Below are 8,600 nucleotides of genomic sequence, written 5' to 3' on the forward strand. Positions count from 1 at the left end.
ACGTCAAGATATATCCAACGTCTAGACCACACTGCTTGCAATGAAGAGAGAACTGCCCAGTACAGTACGTGTTGATATGGACGCCTACAAAATGACAACAAATATTTTCCATTGAAAATCCACTGTGTGTGACGGTATAGTAAACACTCGTATATAGATCAACGCACACGCGCGCACGGAGGTATTATGTACGTACAGCATGCAATGCAGACAAATATTTCGGAGCGCGCGCTTCTGATTTTGTGCTGAATATTCTTGTGAGCGCTCTTGTATAACTGTTTGCATGTGCGCACGGACAAGATAGACGTCAGATTATCACGCTGTAGCTACTAAACCTTTACTTGCATGTGTACAGCAGTAGACTACTGTGATGGTTGCATGCGGCAGTTTAATTGTGTGTGCACAATATGTCAGCATTGTACGGTGGCTTCATAAGGACATAGGAAAGAAAAACAGTGTCCCCAAATCTCACAATGTTGTCTTTTTATCTCAAAATATTGCCTCTTTTTTTTTCCCCTTTAAAATTTGGACTTTAAAAGATCCATCGGGAGCTTTCTATTTTATAGCTGTTGTAAGTGTCATATACCAGAAGTAATCGTTCCATTATCTTACACACTATAAGTCCGTCACGTTTTGGGTCCGCTAAAGTATAGCTAGAAGTTGTCAACTGACATATCAGACCCCCCCCCCCATTCCCCCGTTGATATCTGAGGGCTTGGCCTGTCAGGGTGCATGCGCATTTCTATATCATGACGCAGTTTAGACTTTGGGCTAGAAGAGGAGCAAGTTAAGCACACTGAACCGTCTGCTCGCACGGAGAAACATATCCAGATTTAAACACAGAATTTATGAAATGCTCTGTGTCACCTCCAATCCTCCTTATTTGCACATCATCTCTACTTTGATTTATGTGCTTCCACATCAAGGCATTCAAAACGATCGTGGTGACTGGAAATATGCCAAAACAAGCACTGCGTTAAGTCATTTTACGTCTTGTGTGTGTATGTGTGTGTGCTTTTAATTTACTTGTCTTTTCGTGTGTTTTTTGGTTGTTTTTTTCGTGTTTTTGTTTTTTTGTTTTTCGTGTTTCTTCTTTCACGGTTAAACTTTTGTGCGAATGTACAATACTCCAATTGGGGCACGGTACGCATTCATATCACATTGTTTTGGAACAATCTGGAACTGGAAGTATTATTTCGACCCAAGAATCACCAGGCTGGCGTGGTGGCCTGAACGGTTGGAAGACAGCACTGCGCGTCGGTGTTTGTTGTCAGGCTGTGTGAATCGCGCCGATCGGATGACAGACACTGCTTTGTTTATAACGGCATCGCCAAGGTGGAATTTTTACACGGGCCTAGGATCCCAATTCCGTATCCTCCCTTAGTTCGCAAAAGCATCCGGGAGATTACGTTTAGAGTCCGGCCTTCGGGCCAGAAGTGGGCTAGCTGACTTGCAATGGAGGGCTCACGTCGATTCGGACTGGGTTGATGTTCAACGTTCAGTGAAACCATGGCCTCGATGAGGCGTAATCTCTTGTTAATTTTAGCTTTCTGTCTTCAATTTTATAATACAATAATTCAAATTAATTATTGACATTTTGCATTCATCTTTTTCTCGCTAAGTAATCACAATTTATTTAAGATTAAATTGATGCTCATGTCTGCCTAGGTTCGATTCCACGCCGAAGCACTATTTTATATAATTTTTTTTTTTTTTTTTTTTGGGGGGGGGGGTTGTTGTTAATATCTGCATGTACATGCATGGTGTTTTAAATTTGTTTTGCTTTGTTTGTTTGTCTGTCTGTTTTTTTTTAGGGGGGGGTGGGGGTTGTTTCTATTTGGTATATTGTTTCGCGTAAACGAAGTAGGTCATTGCAATATTTTGCACAACTTGTACTTAGAAACCAATCGGAACTTAAGACCTGAGTAGTAAATTTGATTTCTGTCTCGCTCGTCGCCTTTCACTGGAAATTTTAATGAAAGTATACATAAGGACGAAAATTGTACCTGCAAAAAGAAATGCTTCTTTTGTACAGTGTAAGGCCACCGCGACATCTTTTCTGACAATCTTGATAATATTTGTTCTTCGGGAATGTTGTGTCATTACTTAGCCTTTATATTATAAACCGTTAAGTGTGGAAACAGCTATGCTCCTGTTAGAACAACTTCACATTTCTTAAATGCTGATTTACTGAGGCAGGCGTTTGAAAGACAGTGTGATACAAACAGGTACGGTAACGTTATAAACAATGCCACGAGCTCTCCGTGCATTAACAACGATCGAAACGTGCGGTATTCATGACGGTACACAAAGCAGATAATGCGAATACAGCAGACTTAGCCGAGAATTAAACCTAGTAGCGCGGAGGATTTAATTATGACATACTAGGACTTTCTACCGGTAAACTTTACTCATTGTCGAATAAATCTATCTAATTTCTACCTTATCTAGCTTTTACTCTGTATTTAACGTATTATGACCAAAGCAAATATGAAATTCACGACAATTCCATGGGACTTGTATATTCATTTAAAATAGCTCCGTTTTGAATCTAAAATCTAACGCTCCATTGCTATGGTAACATCGTGAATAATAGCCCTGCCGCTAATGGATAGATGACATGTAGAAGATGGCCATCGATGGCGCTCTCAACTTCTCGTGCCACGTCTGGCACCTACAAGAAGTAACCGACATATTACTGGCGCAATCCCGACCGAACGTATTTTAACTCTCCTACAGACTTTTCTACACTGATCCCAGAAAGCATTAAGTGCCGTCAAAATGCCTCAGTTGCTCATAGGTACATATCCATGACGTAACACTGTTCTCGTTGTGCATAAAACTGTTGTCAAAAGTAAGGCATATATACTGATAGGCCTAGACTAGGTATACGTTGCAGACTATGCATAGGCTAACTTCACAGACAGACATACATGCACGCAGACAACTTCAGATAATGTAAAATATCACTAACCGTAATCACGTTATGTTTACGATGTCTTGAAATGTCGTCCTTTTCTTCTCTGCAACCCCGGGCCGTCATTGTAGTCGTTCGAACAACTAAATTAAGGCGAGGAACGACGTCAAGATATATCCAACGTCTAGACCACACTGCTTGCAATGAAGAGAGAACTGCCCAGTACAGTACGTGTTGATATGGACGCCTACAAAATGACAACAAATATTTTCCATTGAAAATCCACTGTGTGTGACGGTATAGTAAACACTCGTATATAGATCAACGCACACGCGCGCACGGAGGTATTATGTACGTACAGCATGCAATGCAGACAAATATTTCGGAGCGCGCGCTTCTGATTTTGTGCTGAATATTCTTGTGAGCGCTCTTGTATAACTGTTTGCATGTGCGCACGGACAAGATAGACGTCAGATTATCACGCTGTAGCTACTAAACCTTTACTTGCATGTGTACAGCAGTAGACTACTGTGATGGTTGCATGCGGCAGTTTAATTGTGTGTGCACAATATGTCAGCATTGTACGGTGGCTTCATAAGGACATAGGAAAGAAAAACAGTGTCCCCAAATCTCACAATGTTGTCTTTTTATCTCAAAATATTGCCTCTTTTTTTTTCCCCTTTAAAATTTGGACTTTAAAAGATCCATCGGGAGCTTTCTATTTTATAGCTGTTGTAAGTGTCATATACCAGAAGTAATCGTTCCATTATCTTACACACTATAAGTCCGTCACGTTTTGGGTCCGCTAAAGTATAGCTAGAAGTTGTCAACTGACATATCAGACCCCCCCCCCCATTCCCCCGTTGATATCTGAGGGCTTGGCCTGTCAGGGTGCATGCGCATTTCTATATCATGACGCAGTTTAGACTTTGGGCTAGAAGAGGAGCAAGTTAAGCACACTGAACCGTCTGCTCGCACGGAGAAACATATCCAGATTTAAACACAGAATTTATGAAATGCTCTGTGTCACCTCCAATCCTCCTTATTTGCACATCATCTCTACTTTGATTTATGTGCTTCCACATCAAGGCATTCAAAACGATCGTGGTGACTGGAAATATGCCAAAACAAGCACTGCGTTAAGTCATTTTACGTCTTGTGTGTGTATGTGTGTGTGCTTTTAATTTACTTGTCTTTTCGTGTGTTTTTTGGTTGTTTTTTTCGTGTTTTTGTTTTTTTGTTTTTCGTGTTTCTTCTTTCACGGTTAAACTTTTGTGCGAATGTACAATACTCCAATTGGGGCACGGTACGCATTCATATCACATTGTTTTGGAACAATCTGGAACTGGAAGTATTATTTCGACCCAAGAATCACCAGGCTGGCGTGGTGGCCTGAACGGTTGGAAGACAGCACTGCGCGTCGGTGTTTGTTGTCAGGCTGTGTGAATCGCGCCGATCGGATGACAGACACTGCTTTGTTTATAACGGCATCGCCAAGGTGGAATTTTTACACGGGCCTAGGATCCCAATTCCGTATCCTCCCTTAGTTCGCAAAAGCATCCGGGAGATTACGTTTAGAGTCCGGCCTTCGGGCCAGAAGTGGGCTAGCTGACTTGCAATGGAGGGCTCACGTCGATTCGGACTGGGTTGATGTTCAACGTTCAGTGAAACCATGGCCTCGATGAGGCGTAATCTCTTGTTAATTTTAGCTTTCTGTCTTCAATTTTATAATACAATAATTCAAATTAATTATTGACATTTTGCATTCATCTTTTTCTCGCTAAGTAATCACAATTTATTTAAGATTAAATTGATGCTCATGTCTGCCTAGGTTCGATTCCACGCCGAAGCACTATTTTATATAATTTTTTTTTTTTTTTTTTTTGGGGGGGGGGGTTGTTGTTAATATCTGCATGTACATGCATGGTGTTTTAAATTTGTTTTGCTTTGTTTGTTTGTCTGTCTGTTTTTTTTTTAGGGGGGGTGGGGGTTGTTTCTATTTGGTATATTGTTTCGCGTAAACGAAGTAGGTCATTGCAATATTTTGCACAACTTGTACTTAGAAACCAATCGGAACTTAAGACCTGAGTAGTAAATTTGATTTCTGTCTCGCTCGTCGCCTTTCACTGGAAATTTTAATGAAAGTATACATAAGGACGAAAATTGTACCTGCAAAAAGAAATGCTTCTTTTGTACAGTGTAAGGCCACCGCGACATCTTTTCTGACAATCTTGATAATATTTGTTCTTCGGGAATGTTGTGTCATTACTTAGCCTTTATATTATAAACCGTTAAGTGTGGAAACAGCTATGCTCCTGTTAGAACAACTTCACATTTCTTAAATGCTGATTTACTGAGGCAGGCGTTTGAAAGACAGTGTGATACAAACAGGTACGGTAACGTTATAAACAATGCCACGAGCTCTCGTGCATTAACAACGATCGAAACGTGCGGTATTCATGACGGTACACAAAGCAGATAATGCGAATACAGCAGACTTAGCCGAGAATTAAACCTAGTAGCGCGGAGGATTTAATTATGACATACTAGGACTTTCTACCGGTAAACTTTACTCATTGTCGAATAAATCTATCTAATTTCTACCTTATCTAGCTTTTACTCTGTATTTAACGTATTATGACCAAAGCAAATATGAAATTCACGACAATTCCATGGGACTTGTATATTCATTTAAAATAGCTCCGTTTTGAATCTAAAATCTAACGCTCCATTGCTATGGTAACATCGTGAATAATAGCCCTGCCGCTAATGGATAGATGACATGTAGAAGATGGCCATCGATGGCGCTCTCAACTTCTCGTGCCACGTCTGGCACCTACAAGAAGTAACCGACATATTACTGGCGCAATCCCGACCGAACGTATTTTAACTCTCCTACAGACTTTTCTACACTGATCCCAGAAAGCATTAAGTGCCGTCAAAATGCCTCAGTTGCTCATAGGTACATATCCATGACGTAACACTGTTCTCGTTGTGCATAAAACTGTTGTCAAAAGTAAGGCATATATACTGATAGGCCTAGACTAGGTATACGTTGCAGACTATGCATAGGCTAACTTCACAGACAGACATACATGCACGCAGACAACTTCAGATAATGTAAAATATCACTAACCGTAATCACGTTATGTTTACGATGTCTTGAAATGTCGTCCTTTTCTTCTCTGCAACCCCGGGCCGTCATTGTAGTCGTTCGAACAACTAAATTAAGGCGAGGAACGACGTCAAGATATATCCAACGTCTAGACCACACTGCTTGCAATGAAGAGAGAACTGCCCAGTACAGTACGTGTTGATATGGACGCCTACAAAATGACAACAAATATTTTCCATTGAAAATCCACTGTGTGTGACGGTATAGTAAACACTCGTATATAGATCAACGCACACGCGCGCACGGAGGTATTATGTACGTACAGCATGCAATGCAGACAAATATTTCGGAGCGCGCGCTTCTGATTTTGTGCTGAATATTCTTGTGAGCGCTCTTGTATAACTGTTTGCATGTGCGCACGGACAAGATAGACGTCAGATTATCACGCTGTAGCTACTAAACCTTTACTTGCATGTGTACAGCAGTAGACTACTGTGATGGTTGCATGCGGCAGTTTAATTGTGTGTGCACAATATGTCAGCATTGTACGGTGGCTTCATAAGGACATAGGAAAGAAAAACAGTGTCCCCAAATCTCACAATGTTGTCTTTTTATCTCAAAATATTGCCTCTTTTTTTTTCCCCTTTAAAATTTGGACTTTAAAAGATCCATCGGGAGCTTTCTATTTTATAGCTGTTGTAAGTGTCATATACCAGAAGTAATCGTTCCATTATCTTACACACTATAAGTCCGTCACGTTTTGGGGTCCGCTAAAGTATAGCTAGAAGTTGTCAACTGACATATCAGACCCCCCCCCCCCATTCCCCCGTTGATATCTGAGGGCTTGGCCTGTCAGGGTGCATGCGCATTTCTATATCATGACGCAGTTTAGACTTTGGGCTAGAAGAGGAGCAAGTTAAGCACACTGAACCGTCTGCTCGCACGGAGAAACATATCCAGATTTAAACACAGAATTTATGAAATGCTCTGTGTCACCTCCAATCCTCCTTATTTGCACATCATCTCTACTTTGATTTATGTGCTTCCACATCAAGGCATTCAAAACGATCGTGGTGACTGGAAATATGCCAAAACAAGCACTGCGTTAAGTCATTTTACGTCTTGTGTGTGTATGTGTGTGTGCTTTTAATTTACTTGTCTTTTCGTGTGTTTTTTGGTTGTTTTTTTCGTGTTTTTGTTTTTTTGTTTTTCGTGTTTCTTCTTTCACGGTTAAACTTTTGTGCGAATGTACAATACTCCAATTGGGGCACGGTACGCATTCATATCACATTGTTTTGGAACAATCTGGAACTGGAAGTATTATTTCGACCCAAGAATCACCAGGCTGGCGTGGTGGCCTGAACGGTTGGAAGACAGCACTGCGCGTCGGTGTTTGTTGTCAGGCTGTGTGAATCGCGCCGATCGGATGACAGACACTGCTTTGTTTATAACGGCATCGCCAAGGTGGAATTTTTACACGGGCCTAGGATCCCAATTCCGTATCCTCCCTTAGTTCGCAAAAGCATCCGGGAGATTACGTTTAGAGTCCGGCCTTCGGGCCAGAAGTGGGCTAGCTGACTTGCAATGGAGGGCTCACGTCGATTCGGACTGGGTTGATGTTCAACGTTCAGTGAAACCATGGCCTCGATGAGGCGTAATCTCTTGTTAATTTTAGCTTTCTGTCTTCAATTTTATAATACAATAATTCAAATTAATTATTGACATTTTGCATTCATCTTTTTCTCGCTAAGTAATCACAATTTATTTAAGATTAAATTGATGCTCATGTCTGCCTAGGTTCGATTCCACGCCGAAGCACTATTTTATATAATTTTTTTTTTTTTTTTTTTTGGGGGGGGGGGTTGTTGTTAATATCTGCATGTACATGCATGGTGTTTTAAATTTGTTTTGCTTTGTTTGTTTGTCTGTCTGTTTTTTTTTTAGGGGGGGGTGGGGGTTGTTTCTATTTGGTATATTGTTTCGCGTAAACGAAGTAGGTCATTGCAATATTTTGCACAACTTGTACTTAGAAACCAATCGGAACTTAAGACCTGAGTAGTAAATTTGATTTCTGTCTCGCTCGTCGCCTTTCACTGGAAATTTTAATGAAAGTATACATAAGGACGAAAATTGTACCTGCAAAAAGAAATGCTTCTTTTGTACAGTGTAAGGCCACCGCGACATCTTTTCTGACAATCTTGATAATATTTGTTCTTCGGGAATGTTGTGTCATTACTTAGCCTTTATATTATAAACCGTTAAGTGTGGAAACAGCTATGCTCCTGTTAGAACAACTTCACATTTCTTAAATGCTGATTTACTGAGGCAGGCGTTTGAAAGACAGTGTGATACAAACAGGTACGGTAACGTTATAAACAATGCCACGAGCTCTCCGTGCATTAACAACGATCGAAACGTGCGGTATTCATGACGGTACACAAAGCAGATAATGCGAATACAGCAGACTTAGCCGAGAATTAAACCTAGTAGCGCGGAGGATTTAATTATGACATACTAGGACTTTCTACCGGTAAACTTTACTCATTGTCGAATAAATCTATCTAATTT

This window comes from Apostichopus japonicus, chromosome 14 (assembly GCF_037975245.1).
Source record: "Apostichopus japonicus isolate 1M-3 chromosome 14, ASM3797524v1, whole genome shotgun sequence".
Lineage (NCBI taxonomy): Eukaryota > Metazoa > Echinodermata > Holothuroidea > Aspidochirotida > Stichopodidae > Apostichopus > Apostichopus japonicus.